The sequence below is a fragment of the Lissotriton helveticus genome, chromosome 3_1 (assembly GCF_964261635.1).
Source record: "Lissotriton helveticus chromosome 3_1, aLisHel1.1, whole genome shotgun sequence".
In the NCBI taxonomy this organism is placed as follows: domain Eukaryota; kingdom Metazoa; phylum Chordata; class Amphibia; order Caudata; family Salamandridae; genus Lissotriton; species Lissotriton helveticus.
The window spans coordinates 546,327,567-546,344,335 of NC_136061.1; the positions used below are offsets into that span (position 1 = coordinate 546,327,567).

A 16,769-nucleotide genomic window follows, 5' to 3' on the forward strand; every position below is an offset into this window, starting at 1 on the left:
TTTGAAATAGAAAGGGAAGCTAGACAGGGGTGCCCACTATCACCAATGCTTTTTGCATTGACTTTGGAACCTCTAGATAACATCCAGCGGTACAGGGATTCACAGCACTTGGGATCAAAGAACGCATTACACTATATGCAGCTGATGTCCTTCACTGACCCCTCATCTATGATTGCAACCCTTATCCAGACATTAGAAAAATATAGAGAACATGCGTGCAATGAGACCAAATGGAACAAATCAGTCCTATATCAGGTGGGCGGGTCCCATGAGACGGATGACCTCCCCAGGGAACTGTAAATATCTACGGAAGGCTTTAAGTACTTAGGGATGTATATACTGCATAATGTCTCACACGCAATATTCATAGAGTGGTTGCAGACTTCTGTGCGGATGTAGAAACATGGCGACGTTTACCCCTAACATTGATGGGCAGAGCGGCAATGTACAAGATGGTGATGCTCCCATAGCTTTCATATATTTTACAGAACACGCACAAAAAGATTCCGGAGGATGTATTCGGAGCAATAGATAATGGGATTCGCCCAACCTGTGGGATGGGGGACAACCACGCATCGAGCTTCGTACTCTGCAGCGCAATCAATACAACGAGGGCATAGCACTCCCTGACATTAAAGCATACTATCATGCCGCGCACCTTATAGTAATCAATGAGTGGAGAATGAGTAGGGACACCCACCAAAAACACATCCGACATACGCATTGGAGCAGGGACAATTTGAGACACGCTCCCATTTACACAACATATATGAAGGGAGGGGAGTTAAAAGTCTGTTGCCTGTTACCCAGAGGGCATTGGAGGGGTGGAAGGCGTCAGTAAGGCAAATTGGGTAGGACAAGAAAATAACGAGGCAAACCCCACGGTGGGAAGACATGCACCTCCCAGAAATAGGGAAATTTAAAGGTTTCACAGATTGGGGTAAGATAGGCATTTCAACTGTGGGGGGGGATATAATAAAAGAAGGCTCGCTGATCTCCTTTGAGACCCTACAGCAAGATTTCTAATTAGGCGATAGGCAAAGGTATAAATACATGCAACTGCAACACGCTTGCAAATGCAGAAAAGATATACATTGCAGGTATCCCTGAATTTGCTTTGCTGGAGGGCAGACTCCTGCAGGACAAAATACCGGAAAAGGCGTTATCCTGGATCTATAAGACGCTTATTAATAATATCCCAGATAATCTGGTAACTTTGAGGAAGACGTAGGAGACCACCTTGGGTACCCTGGAAGACATAGATTGGGAGGCGACGCTAATGTACCCAAGAGAGGTAGCCAATAAACTGAGATTAAGGCTAATTCAATTTAAAATCCTTCATAGAGTATATGTAACAAGAGCCCGTCTCTATAAAATGGGGCGTGCGGACTCCCCAAACTGTTTACAGTGTAAGACAGAGACTGGTACATTTGGGCACACACTGTGGGACTGCGCGCATATACAAAGATACTGGGCCAAGATACTGGGAGAGTTAGGCGAAATACTGGGGTATCAGCTTCCGAAATATACTAAATATGTGTAACAAGGCATACCGTCAGATATAGACTTGCCCAGGAGGAGTATGATCTCATGTAACTTAGGGTTGGCAGTAGCTAAGAGAGATATAGCTAAGAGATGGGGTGCACCAGAACTCCCTACTTTGACGGAATGGATATGTACATGGGGGTGGGGGGAATGTGTAACATATAAAATGAGGGGATGCCCGAAGGGGCTTTTCAAGATTTGGCATCCCTGGATCAGACATTATGGACTAGAGCTGGAGGATGATCAAGGTCGGTCTGCGAACCCACACTGACTTCAGGAATAAATAAATGCTAATGATCATATATCAGTGGGGGCGGAGAGATGAGGTTCTTGGTGGGGACTCACAGCCATGTTCTCAATGGTGTGTATATTGAGGTGCCTAGAATCGCAAGTAATGTGTAGACAATGGAGTTTGTTTGATGTGTACAGTAATGAATACAAATGCATTTTTTTAAATTGTTTTTTCATTTAAAGTATGATGGTAGAGGATTTGGGGATCTGAAAGAGTAAACAATGGGACATGATGATGTAATTTGTGATTTGAAGGCCACCAAATAAGTCATGTGTGATGTCTTATGTAAGAGTAACGGTTTTATAGTATTTCTTTTTCAGACATTTTCACCTGTATTTCTTCATATGTTTTTCAACCAATATATATAATTGTTGAATGCTGTAAATCACACAAGTAAAACTCCAATTCTGAGTAATTGATACAGGTGGACTGTGCACACGTGATAAATAGAAGCAGAGCAAATACTGCAAATCCAGAATACAGATATGTAAAAACACAACAACCACAGTAGTCCAATGTTGCGTTTTGTTATTTGTTTAATGCCGATCAGATGCCCAGCCAACACGTGTTTCGTCAGGGTAATGGACCCACGACTTCTTCAGGGCAAAGAGGGCTGATGGGCTGGGAGGGGATAATATCTCTCCACCAGTTGTACTTCCGTCCCGCTAATGAGGGAGAGTGACTCCAAAAAAAAAGAGCATCAAAGAGTGTGGGGGTCAGTACCATCAATGAATACACTGGTAGCATGTGATTATCCAACTCTGAGTAGTTTCCATAAGATAAGGTTTATGCCAATATAGGACCCAAGACAGCTTCCCTGCTTAAAAGGTCATCATGTGATTGATTCAGCTTACAATCTAGAACTTCCCCACATTCCTTAATAACATTCTACATTCCACTAAGGCCCTCAAATAAGCAAAGTTAATAAAAGAACACACTCACAGCATACAAGAATAATATGCATACTACAATAATTTTCCTTCATGTTTTCCACGTGTTTACTTTTTCACATGAAAGCATTACCAGTGAACAAGTGTAAAATTTCATGCTTATTTGTAAAGTTCATTGGGCCAGTAATACTGGTCAAAATGTGTTATTTAAAGACAACTTTAGAGGGATAATTGCATATTAGTTAGTAAACCAGACTACATGCCCATGAAGACATAATGCAATATTTCAACTAAAGAGGTTAGAAAATGAATTTTGAAGTTAACTTGTGACATACTACACTGCCCTGATGGCTATCAGAGGTGTTAAGCCATTTGATTTTTTTTCACTGATAGAACCTAAAGGCTAATGCACGAGTCGTTCAGCCAATAAAGTCACTCGGATGCGCAGACTGAGTTGTTTCATAAATGGGGAAGGCTTGACAACATCCGACGAAGACTCAGAGCTGGATGTATGTACAAAGTAAAATGAGCAGATCAGTGATGTGGACACAGCTTTAAATAAAAGTTGTGAAAAGCAGTGCCAGAAGTGATTCTTTGCATTGTCAACTCTAACTAATAATTTTAAAAGGTGTATGCGCAGGATCAGAGACATACGAGTCTCAAAAGACGGCGGTCATAGGACAATAAAGAAAACCTACACAGCACAAAATTCAAATTCAAAACCATATAGGTTTGTACAAATTAAAAAAAGTTTCTGCAGAGGTCAAAGTAGTTAGTTAGTCAGATTCAAAGCAGCATAAATAATGCATCAAATACAACCAACGGCAATAGGTGATAACATGAGGTCCCCATCCAAAGCAAGTAAAGAGGCAGAACCAAAATATCATTCAGTAAAGGACTAGCATAAATCTGCTGAGTTCAAAAGTCAAGGAGGGTCCAAGTATGGAGTGCTCAGTTTAAAAGGCAAGGAAAGTCTGATTATAAATAAAAGAGACTAACATAAAGTCTGCACAGTTCAGTAAGTAAGAAATGTTTGGCGCACATCCCAATAGAATGATTTAATACAGATGTATTTGGTGAATTTGATCACGGTTATTCACGGTTAAACCAATTTTCACTGGGAATTATCTGACAACTAGTCTCTTAGAATATAATCTCCCTTCACACTCGATTCCCCTGCTTCCGTTCATTGCACAAGCACTTGCGCCTGAGCCTCATTATATGGTGGTGGTTTTGCTTCAATCAACATCTATTGATAAATTCATCCTCTCCCTAGAAGTCACTCTCCTTCTCCGTTGGTTCTTTCTTTTGCTCATTCTGATTTTAATTCTTGACATCTTCTGTATTCTTTTTGTCCGATTCAACCAGTAATTGCTGGAAAAGCACATGCAGCTTCTAAAACTTCTTGATGGTACATTTTCTGCCATAAACACAAACTTACATCCAGCCAATACTTGACAGCCTTTCTATCCTGCCCCTTAAGTATTTTCTTATGTAATATCTCATTGTCCACATAATCCCATTAATTCAGGGTTTTGTACTGCGCAGATCAAGGTTGTGGCTCCATCTCAAACATGACACACTTCAAATTTGTAATCCTTTTCACATCAAATATACCATGCACAGGAAATTGCAACTTTTTACAATTAGCAGTAATTCTATAAGCCACTAGATGGCACGTAATCCTGAGTTCACCAATATGTCATGATCAGGGGTACACATTGGGGGCATAGTGTCTCCTCCACAGGTAGAAATAGTAAGCATATTCAAATGTGCACCCATTGCATCTCAACCTAATTTTCTCAATGTGATTAAGACTAGCCCAACAAATCACAGTGCAATTCAAGACAAACAAAACAAAGAAGACAAAACACAGTATGTAATGTCAATAACCATAAACCATCAAATCTGCCTCCCAAGACACAAGACGGAAAATCAAACTGAGCACAGATAAGGATAGCACATTCAGTGCTACTAATCATACCCAGATAGACTCTCAACCAGTGGAAACCTATGCTTAGAGTCAGCGTGTCTAGCCTTACGGACAGGAATACACTAATGCCCAGCATTAGCTCTAAACAAACAGCAAACCAATTAAGGGGTTCATTGGACTGCACATTTTAACTACTGTGACGCAACAAGCCTTTATCCAACAGACACATTTATAAAACCTTGAGATCCTTGATTTCCATTAAATCTGTAAACCTTTCCACATAAATCTATTACATCATGTAAAATCACAGTATCTTTTCATCAAATTTGCAGTTTGAAAAGTGTTAGCAATTCAAACAACATGTTACAATGCAATACAATACAGCTTTAAATTTTCAATGCATGAGCAAGACAAAAATATTATTGACATAACACGTTACGCAGAATGTGCAAAAGAATGATTTAAGTGCAAATCAGATGTCGCAAAACAACACAATTATGATCCACATAAGACGTGATTACACAAGACAGCTCATAGTACAAAGCACTATTGATACTCATGTAATGTAACTCCCGAAACCACCAACCGGTACTGCGGCATTAATCCAACTGATTCCAGGATTCCCTAACATCTGACATATTCTGGAGCCAAATCTTCATTAATTATGTAAGTTAATTAATTATACAAAATTATGTAAATTAATTGGGAAATCGTCCAAGCCTTTTCCATCGAAATTAAAGTCATTATAGAAGGCAAAAATAGTCAGATTCAGCTCTGCGTCATTAATCCATCAAATAAAGCCAAATGCAAGAGGTAATAACATGCAGGCACTTTCTAAAGTAAATAGCCGAAACCAAAATATAGTTCAGTAAAAGACTAACACAATTCTGCGCAATTCAAAAGTCAAGGAAAGTCTAAATACAAAGTAAAAAAAGACTGAAATAGAGACTGCTCGGAATAAAAGGCAAGACAAGTGTAAGTGTAAATCAAATAGACAGACTAACGTGGAGACTCCACAGTTCAGAAAGCAAGAAAAATCTGCCACACATCAAAACATGCTTTTGCAATGCAATAGGTCTCGCATTTACAAGAGTTTGAGCTACTGTCATTGTAAATGACAATGCCTTTTATTTATGTGTTGTTTTTAAAACAGATAATTAAAATGCATTGTCATTTACACTGACAATAGCTTAAACTCTCGCAAATGCGAGACCTATTGCATTGCAAATGCGTTTGTGCTATAAAAATAAAACTAAGCGTTAGGAGAGAGACAAAGCTATTTGAGAAAATAGTGCTCAGAGGCTCTGTAATTAAGGCCTACAGAGTAACAACACACGTAACAGGGGAAGTCGCCAAGGTAGGTTACAAAATGAGACAAGGCGGTACTAAGGAAGGACTACTAAGCCTATTGACCAATGAATAGCCACAGTTTACAGTGAATAATGACAAAAACCAATGTAAAATATGGGCGGAGAGTGGGCGGAGCTTCAGGTCCCTACCTGAATACAGCATGCACCGCAGAGCAGCACATGTGCTGCCCAGAATTGACCTAAAAAGGACACGTCATAGGTTTTCAGACAGTGATAGGTACACTCTCGACATGGAATGAAGTGAGATTATTGGGCTAACAACAAAACATCATTCATATAAAAATGATACATGAAACAAGAAACATTTAGGAACACCTACTTTGCATGCATAATTACACACAGGAAAGGAGAAATAATAATGTGCCATTTCTACAAAAAGTGAAAAGAATACACAGTGCACTGCTTGGAGCAGACCCTGGCAAAGGAGCCTGAATATGCTACAAATATAAGAACACTCAGCACATGACTTCCTTCTCGAGGAACACAAATGAATACATTCAGCTTATGAACAAAAACATTACCCGTCAGTCAGTAATAACTTTATTCAATACTTTTCAGGGACATAAAAGTGTACAGATGAATAAAAGACAAAAATAATAAAAACTTTCACATCAAGAATGATTAAAAAAAATTGCGTACACTAATTTACATATATACATTTCACTTATAAAATTTTAAAAAGTGCAGATTCAGCATCCAATTTTATCCACTCCAAGAACTCATTTTTATACAAGAGGTGTTCATTAAATCACCAAACTTTTCAGTTATTGCATTCATATTCAATTCAATTCAATTCAAGATAGCTTTATTCGGTGTTTTGGCAAAAAACCATAAAAGCATGACATACAAATACAAAACGAAAAGCAACTAAACAATTTTTCTTATATATAAAATTTCTTACAATAAAACCTGTCATCAAGATAGAATAGATAAAATTCATTAAATTGCATATATAAAAGTTCTAAAATTCATTTGCAGGACTCTTGGAGTTCATACAGTCTGCTACTGTATACGTATTATCCGGTGTTTATAAGGAACATTATAATACGAGTTTTCAGTTTTATGTATATCCAAGAAGACCTATATATTTCCCATGGACCCCCTACATTTTACGGTAAACGTCAGGAATTTTATCGCTGTCACTATAGTAACTTCATCTTGCAGCATGTATAATCTAAACAGTGCGGTTTTACAAGTTCTTACACCCCATGACTTTAGCAGTGGTAGCAGATATCTTTTTCTCCCCCATTGATAATACTTACAGAAAAATATACAATGTAAATTTGACTGTCTAGATAAGTCATCACACGGGCATTTTTCCATGATTGCAGACCAATCATTTGTCATGGGGAAGGATACAAGCCTATAGAACGACTCCGTCCTCATTCGGGTCAGGAGCATTCTATGGTAACATGAATAGGTAGGTGCTAAATAAGCATGAATACCCGGACCATGTAAGATGTTACGATGTGCTACTATGGTAGATTTGTGCCCGTCTAAGTACCATCTTCGTTCTGTCAGTAAATCCAAACATGCCATTTTTAGGGATTTTTTTGATATTTGTGAGCATGTTATGGGGTTCGAATAGAGATCTGGTTTACCAATAGAAAGAAAGAACTTTTTCACATAGGCTAGCCATGGTTGTTTGGTGGACGCAGAATAGGTTAAACAGTCGTTAATTACTTCCCTATTGAACCCTGTATCCTCGCATGTCCAAATCTTATACCACAGCATTACTGGTGCTATTTTTATCAGGTCTATAATATGGACTCTGTCCAGTTCATTGTGGCACACAGTAGTGGACGTGGAGCGAGGAACTGAAAGTAGGTACCTAAGGAAAGCATTTTCCACTGTTTGGATCTGCGTACTATCTGCGATGCCCCATACACCCGCCCCATATACGGCGGTAGACACGCATTTAGCAGCATATATCTTCAGTAAGATGTTCACAGGTTTCCTGCCCAATCTTTTAGCAAAGTGTTTAAGAGCGCCTATTGTGCGGGCGAAGGCTAAGTTCCTCGAGGTTATTGCTGGGGACCATGTACCCTTATTATTAAATGTAATTCCTAGATAGGAAAAGGTTTTGGTCATCGCTATCTTACTGCTATTAACAAAGGTTTTGCAGTCTGGAATGTTTTTCCTCAAGGAGCATGTCATTGTAAATGTTTTCCCCTCATTTATCTTTAAGCCTCTCGTGGACATGAAGGATGAGAAACCTGTTATGGCTTTCTGGAGACCTATCTGTGTGCGGGCCATAATCACCGCGTCGTCAGCATACAACAATAAAGATACTGGGGTACCATTTATTTTGGGATAATCAACTTTAAGATCATTTAAAACGTCTGCTATCTCGTTAATGTATAAATTAAAAAGGAAAGGCGCAAGGATGCAGCCTTGACGAACACCTTTTGCTATGGGGAATTTTTTTGTTCGCTCACCGTTTTTCCCGTATCTGACCGCTGCCCCCGCATCTCTATATAATTCCTGTATAAAGTGTAGGATATTTTTATCTATTCCCAACTTGGCCAGAGTATTCCACAGCACATCATGATCAAGGCAGTCAAAAGCCGAGGATAAATCGACAAAAGTAAGGAAGAGATTCCCTTGCTTCTTGCTAATGTACTTATTTATTATTAGGTTCAAGTTTAAACCCTGCTCTACAGTGCCGACTCCAGTTTTGAAGCCATACTGTAATTTGGAAAGAATCCCTTTATTTTTGGACCAAGTTTGTAGTTTAGTTAACAAAATTCTACCTGCCACCTTCATTAGTGTATCCAACAGGGAGATGGGGCGGTAGCATTTTGGGTCCTGTCTGTTCCCCTTTTTAAATATTGGAATAATTATGGCTTCATGCCAGGAGTCAGGAAAACCCATTATGCTATACGCATTTAGTACGTTTGCCAGTAATGGGGCCCACAATTCTACATTGCCTTTAAATAAGTCAATGGGGACTCCATCTGGGCCAGGAGCTTTTAAATTTGCACTCTGTGAGATTGCTAATTCAACCTCAGGAGGGGTAAAAACTATATTTAGGGGGAAACTATCTTGCGTCGCCAATTGCGAGTTATTCCTATTAAAGAAGTTATGTACTGGGGTCATGTTTATTGTCTCTTTTTTATATAGCGAGGTGAAATAGTCAACCCAGGCATCTTCCATTATGGCTATCTCCATTGAATCTGCCTTGTTGTCTGTGGAGAAAAAAGGGGCATTAATCTCCTTCCAAAAAGAGATATTATCCCTTATGGAACTTGCCTTTACTAGCGCTTCCCAAGCCTGGTTTTTGAGTTCATCCTGTCGTTCGCGTAGCGTCTGCTTATAAGCACGTCTTGCTTGCTTAATCGCACTATTATCCTTTGGGAGTGTCTTTAGAGCCTGTACAAGATCTTTGTGGGCTTTAGAGCAGGCGGAATTAAACCAGCCATGTTCTCTCTGTGCTATCCCTCTCTTTAATTTTTTTGTTAGTTTATCATTTATAGTGGCAGTTATGCTACCATACGCCGCTATAATTTGTTGGGGGGTGGTGTTAGGTTCTAGACATACCATGAATTGCTTCATTTCTTTCTGGACTAGATCTTTTAGAAAAGTTATAGCATTGATTTTTCCCCACTTTATTGCATACCCATTTTTCCTTGCCAGTGACACCGAATGACCATGAAGGATACTCGGTATGCTTAACTCGGGACTCTCGTTCTTCTCGATAGAAATTGTAGTGCTGATCGGGAAATGATCGCTTAGTGCCAAGTCTTCCGTATTGAAAACCCCCAGGCAGCCCTGATTCTTATTGGTCACTAGGATATAATCAATTGTGGTTCCTGACCCCCGACCAAAGAATGTTGTCTGGAAGGCTACGTAAGGTTCACAAAGTTCATTAGCGAACCCCATGTCCCAATCATGCATTAGTTTGTTAAGCATATTCCCAATAATGGAGTGTTCGAAATGTGTGGTGGGGTCTCCTCTTAAGTTATAGATTCCACAGTTTTTTGTGGCACTATAGGGGCATAGGTGGCAATTATAATCGCCTACTACCAAAATACAGTCTGTGTTCTGGTTACCCATCAAGAGCATTGCATTAAGCTCCGCTATTAGGGCTTTGGGCTCTACTTTAGGGGCGTTTATATATATATTCACCACAAAGAGGGACCACCCCTTTGCTTTGACTGTAAGTCCCTGCAAGGATCTAGCCACTTCTACTGTGGATCCACTTGGCACATATGTAGTCAATTTTATATTACACAAATTGGAGGTAAAGATGCATAGGCCCCCCGACCCTCTACCTCGGTTACCCTGTATCGCCGGAATGTAGTGGGTGCTGAAGCCCTCAATATGGGTTTCCTCCTGATCCCAACATTCCTGTAGGCAAACTATATCCTGTTTTGCCATAAATGAAAGGAATGGGTGGGCCCTTGCTTTATTACTCAACCCTGCAATATTCCAGGAGGTAATTTTCAAATTTAATTTGTGTCGGCTGGGTTCTGTTGCCACTATCTGGGGAGTTGGGCTCTCAACGCCCTCTAAATTGAGTCCTTGCTCCCTGTATGTTTGGGTGGAGGTCTGCGGGGTTGTGGGGCTACGAGGTGTATTCCGTAATGGAGGATCAGATGTATACCCTGCTGATGGACTATTAGCAGTAACAAACTGCTCTACACTATTACAGGTTTCTACAAGAGTGCCAGGAATTCTAATTTTAGGGTTTATTGTCATTGTTGGTCAATCGACCATATCCAAGCAGTCGTACCTATTCCTCGTGGGGACCCCCCTCCAATAATCAGGGTGTGGGATCTCTCTTCTCGGTGGCCATTGATGATTGTCCCACCCTCCATTCCAATGGTTTTTGCTGTTCCTGTTCCTGCTTCTGTTTCCATTATAATGCCCCACCTGTGTCCAGGACCAGTCCTGTGCTTCCTCCCAACCATTTGTGTCACCGTAATTTGGGATATTTAGTGGGGGATAAAAAAAGGAAAGACGTTGTACGTCAACGCCCCCCCTTTTTTCTAAAGCTGGCCATGAAGAGATGTAATCAGCTGTTTCTGGGTCCTCACAATTTAGTACGATACAATCGCCCTTTAGAGTTTTTTTGGTTTCGCCAATCCAGAACACTCTCCTCATGGATACAATTCTACCATGATTGTATGGGCGAAGAGGTCTGTTTTGGCTTAACCACTGTAGTACCTTGTTACGGAGGGACCAAGGAGGTTCATCTGCACCATCAGCCAGCTCCGTGACCCCTGTAAGTATGACCGTATACGGGGTCGCCTCAGGCGGGAGATGTATCGGACGTCTATACCTTGGGGCCCTCCTCTCATTACCTTGTGACTGAGATGGTTGGATTTTTTGGGATGTCGGTAGGGTGTCCTTTTGTTTTACTGTTTGGCTAATGGACTCCACTGGGGCTGGGGTTTTTTGAAAGTTCCCGGTGGGGCCTTTCCGTTTTCCTGTCCCTTCTGTTATCACGGGATTTGGGGTGGTTTGTATGTTTTGCCTATCAGTTTTTTGAGTTTCTACGTTAGGAGCTCTTTCAGGCGGGTGAGGCTTGGGCTGAATACCTGGTGGGGGCGGGCATTGCGCCTGCGTATTTGTGTCATTTACAGACCCGGAGCCCTTAGCAAGCGTACCCAATGTGTTTTGCTTAAATACTGGGACATTTAATTTGGCTAGTTGTTTCTCTATGATCATAATGCTCTTCTCTAGGGGTTGCAAATGATGTTTTAACAAACGCCCCATGCTATTCGTGATAAAGTCGTGTAATGTTATGCATGCAGAGCATGGTTTCTGTATATCTACTCCCAATGTATGTGTCCCTGACAGCTCTCTAGGGCAGGGGTCATGGGGTATCGTTATGCGAGCAGCACCGTTATTAATAGAAATTAGTTGACCTGGCAAGATGGTATCAGTGGTGGATTTAAGAGAGGTCTTGGTGTTTTGCGGGGCTAGTGTTGCCTCATCTATGGTCTTATCCGTATTTTTATTTACCCTCTTTGCTATGGCGCCCTCCCGATTACCCATGGGGTCAAGGTCTACAATATCTACGCTGTCCTGTTCGTTTTGAGAGAATTGTAGATCTGGTGTGGTTTCCAAATCCTCACAGGAGTTAGACCCCAAAGAGAGTTGGGTAGCGGTTAAATCAACGCTATTTGGGACTGTGTGAATTAGAACATTCGTGTTGTCCACTTGCTTCAGCAGGGGGGCAATAGGACCCTTTTGGGGAGTTTGTGCAGACGCCAGAGGCCCCATGGACGACCTTCTTGCGACCTCCAATTCATGGGATACCCTACGTTGTAATATCTGTATACTGTTGTCAATAACCTCATGAGTCTTAGTGATAAATAGGTCTAGTGGGCCGGTGATGTCAGTTAGGCTGGAGGTTTTTTTACTTCTAGTCCGTTTATTCATTATGAAATAGAATCGAGTGCTACAAAGGTTCTAGTGTATATGAAGTTAATACAATAGGGATAATCACGGTAAATCACAGGCAAAAATGGAATGTAGCTGTAAATGAAAATACCGTGGCCCAGTCCAGTCCTGCACAGTCTGTAACGGGCTGAAACGGGCCCGCCCTTGGCCCGGGCTTCGCCCGGCGTCCCGCGAGACGGGGGTGGCCTCAGATTTAAGCGCCGCCTGGCGCGTGAATGACGCAGACTGCGTCTCCTGGAATTCTGGGTAGTGTAGTTTATGACCACACACCGCGCTCCGCTTGGCGGCCGGACCCGGTGATGTTACTGGGGTCTGGCGGCGGGAGGCGGGCGGTCAAAGCAGGCAAGGGTTCCAAGTGGAAAAACGAGGAGTGCTCTTCTCGTCAAGGGCTTTCAGCAGAAAACAGCTTGTGGCAAGTTCCCCCCCTCGACCGGGGTGGCCTCAGATTTAAGCGCCGCCTGGCGCGTGAATGACGCGGACTGCGTCTCCTGGAATTCTGGGTAGTGTAGTTTATGACCACACACCGCGCTCTGCTTGGCGGCCGGACCCGGTGATGTTACTGGGGTCTGGCGGCGGGAGGCGGGCGGTCAAAGCAGGCAAGGGTTCCAAGTGGAAAAACGAGGAGTGCTCTTCTCGTCAAGGGCTTTCAGCAGAAAACAGCTTGTGGCAAGTTCCCCCCCTCGACCGGGGTGGCCTCAGATTTAAGCGCCGCCTGGCGCGTGAATGACGCGGACTGCGTCTCCTGGAATTCTGGGTAGTGTAGTTTATGACCACACACCGCGCTCCGCTTGGCGGCCGGACCCGGTGATGTTACTGGGGTCTGGCGGCGGGAGGCGGGCGGTCAAAGCAGGCAAGGGTTCCAAGTGGAAAAACGAGGAGTGCTCTTCTCGTCAAGGGCTTTCAGCAGAAAACAGCTTGTGGCAAGTTCCCCCCCTCGACCGGGGTGGCCTCAGATTTAAGCGCCGCCTGGCGCGTGAATGACGCGGACTGCGTCTCCTGGAATTCTGGGTAGTGTAGTTTATGACCACACACCGCGCTCCACTTGGCGGCCGGACCCGGTGATGTTACTGGGGTCTGGCGGCGGGAGGCGGGCGGTCAAAGCAGGCAAGGGTTCCAAGTGGAAAAACGAGGAGTGCTCTTCTCGTCAAGGGCTTTCAGCAGAAAACAGCTTGTGGCAAGTTCCCCCCCTCGACCGGGGTGGCCTCAGATTTAAGCGCCGCCTGGCGCGTGAATGACGCGGACTGCGTCTCCTGGAATTCTGGGTAGTGTAGTTTATGACCACACACCGCGCTCCGCTTGGCGGCCGGACCCGGTGATGTTACTGGGGTCTGGCGGCGGGAGGCGGGCGGTCAAAGCAGGCAAGGGTTCCAAGTGGAAAAACGAGGAGTGCTCTTCTCGTCAAGGGCTTTCAGCAGAAAACAGCTTGTGGCAAGTTCATATTAAAAAACAATTTTCTATATTATAAAATTCCGTATAACAATAAAATCATACAGTAATCATGCAGGAATATGCGTTACTTAGGGGTCTTCAACCCGCAGGTTTTTCCTTATTTTCAATACCTGCCTTAAATATGAGGTCATTGCACAACACACAAGTGGAGTATTTAATTGGTGTTAAAATTAAAGAGCTGATCTACACTGTAAAAAAGTATGTATTTTAAATATGGGAAATAAAAGTTTTTTTCCTGGGAATTTTATAATATTGACAAAAAACACAATGCGCACATTTGTTATAGGTGAATGGCTGTTACATGGGCACAGTGCAAGCTCTGACAGGGAATGACAATTACTTGGAAACCCCACCATCAGAGGAAACATACTTGCCCTAAATCGGGTAAAGATAAACCTTTGCTGCTCGTTTTGTACCAAAGTCAGGTAAAATTTAAAGCCCTCCTGGTGGGCCGTCATACTAAAAGCAAGAGCAGTTGGTTTAGCTCTTTCCCCCACCCATCACTCCCCATAGCCTTGTTCTAGACTCAGTATTTCAGCTTATCTTTGGTTAGCGACCTACAAGAGTCTGGTTTATTAAAAAGATATGCTAGGCCAATCTCCTCACATGGGGATTTTATGTGTCTCAGCCACGGAATCTCCATTGTATGATCTAGGTTCATGGTATCCCTGAGGATTAACTTGTTCAGCCCCATTGCCTCTAGCGACCAAATTGAATGCCAGAGCATGATCAGAGCCATCTTTATTCTATCAGATATACATGGGGTTTCCAATTCAGAATGGGCTATGTAGTTCGAGCAGCTTGGCGGAAGAGCTAAAATATGTTTGCGAAATAAATCTTCCACCCTTTGGATATTGCATGTGTTGGCCAGACCCCCGCACCATATGAGGCCACTGCCACAGTCTTGCTTGCATATATGGTGAGGGGTTCCCTTATTGCCTTAAAACCCAGCTTCCTCATAAAAGAAAATGTCCCATTAATGGATTTCTCCATTTGTGCACACCTATTCACTATCATGGGGGAAGAGGAACTTTCACTGTCAAAAAGTATCCCTAAGTAGCAGAAGGTAGGTGATTCGCTGAATTTGTGCCCTTCCACATAAAAGAAAGGTTTTACCCTGGATTTGACCCCGTAGGTCTTAGTATATGTCTGGGTGCCATTTACTTTTAGGTCCAGGCCCGACATGAAGGCAATATAGTAATCAATTAGGCCCTGCAACCCCCTCCCAGTTCTGGCAATTAGTACAGCGTATCTGCATAAAGTAGGATTGGGAGGGGGCGCAAACCAATCATCTCTTTGTCCCTAGAAGATATACTTTGGACTGATTTTACCTGGTTCGCGTATAGGGATAGAACAGGAAGGGGCTAGGATGCACCCCTGCCTATCCCCTCTTCGGATGTTAAAACTGCCCAAGCATTCACCATCCCTTCCAAAACGCACACGGGCATTAGCACAATTGTCTAATGAAGGCAATAATTCCTATTTCAACCCCTAAATTCTCCATAATTATCCACAACTTTGAGTGTGAAACACAGTCAAAGGCTGCTGACAAGTCCATGAAGTATACATATAACGATCCCTGCTTAGCCACAGTGTACTTCCCAATGATGATACTTAAATACAAGCATTTTTGGGCTGTATTGAGCCGTTTTTAAAATCCAAATTGCATATCAACTAAAAGAACTATTGTCCTGTGCACACGCTATTTGTTTCACACTCTGTGGCATGATTCTGCCAACTTATTCCACAACACAATATATTTCAATCACAGATTCTTAAAATCAAAGTGGACTTTTAAAGAATGTCCTTTTTTTCTTTTTTATTCAGTAAGCTTGCCCAGCCAACACATGCTTCATCGCGGTTAATTACCCAATCGAGTTCTTCAGGGCTGTAGGTTAGGTGGATGTATAATTCTATTCTTCCCGCCGGTTCTACTTCCATCCTGGCTGCATCTGAGGTTCACCACCGGTCCCACGCTTTCTTGCAGTCCCGGTAACTTTATTCTAGATCGTATTGTGTCCTTATGCTAAAGTTAGGAGTCCTAACTTTAGGAGTCCTAAATGCCTTCTGTGAATACCGAAAGTCTTAAAGTTAGGATTTTTCTCAGTTTAGGAGTAGTAAAGTTAGGAGTCCTAACTTTAGGACTCCTAAATGCCTTCTGTGAATACCGAAAGTCTTAAAGTTAGGAACTTTCTCAGTTTAGGAGTAATAAAGTTAGGACTCCTAACTTTAGGACTCCTAAATGATGTCTGTGAATAGCAAAATGAGTAAGCGCCTTCTGTGAATACCAAAATGGTAGTAAGTTTAGGATTTTGTCTTAAGTTAGTTCTGTGAATCAGGCCCTTTATGTGTTATAAGGGTTACAATAGCCCACAAAGAAATCACCATAAGCGAAAGCCTGACTACTGGCTTTCAAAGAATGTAAGTTTATATTGGACTGGTCTGGAGATTCAGGGATCAATGAGGCTACTCCCTTTAATTCTTAAGGGCCGGATTCAAATTTGCACAGCCAAACTCTTGAATTATATAAATGCAGTCCTAAATAGCGCACATTATTCCATCCTTTTGTTCTCAAACTGCTCTTTGGTTAACAATAGTTGTATATCAATCCATTATAAGCTTAATAACACACATTGACTCACAATACCTGGCAAATATGGAAAACATGTAGAACACTTCGGCAAATTAGCTAGATTTCTTATTTTCCTCATATATTTGTTGCCACTCACTGTCATTGTTTCAACATTTAACTGCTACTGGAAAATGTTTCTTGCAATTACAGATCACATTTCATCTAACAAGAATGAAGGCGGGAGAGCTTAATTTAGCTATAGAGAAAAAGTGTCTTCCTCCTCCTAAACTTACCTTAGGTCTGAATA

General features: G+C 42.2%; 1 protein-coding gene across 1 annotated transcript in view; it reads right to left on the bottom strand.

Moving 5' to 3' along the window:
- RFTN2 (raftlin family member 2) overlaps positions 1-16,769 on the bottom strand; it is a 409,447-nt gene that overhangs the window by 199,667 nt on the left and 193,011 nt on the right. The window lies entirely within an intron of this gene.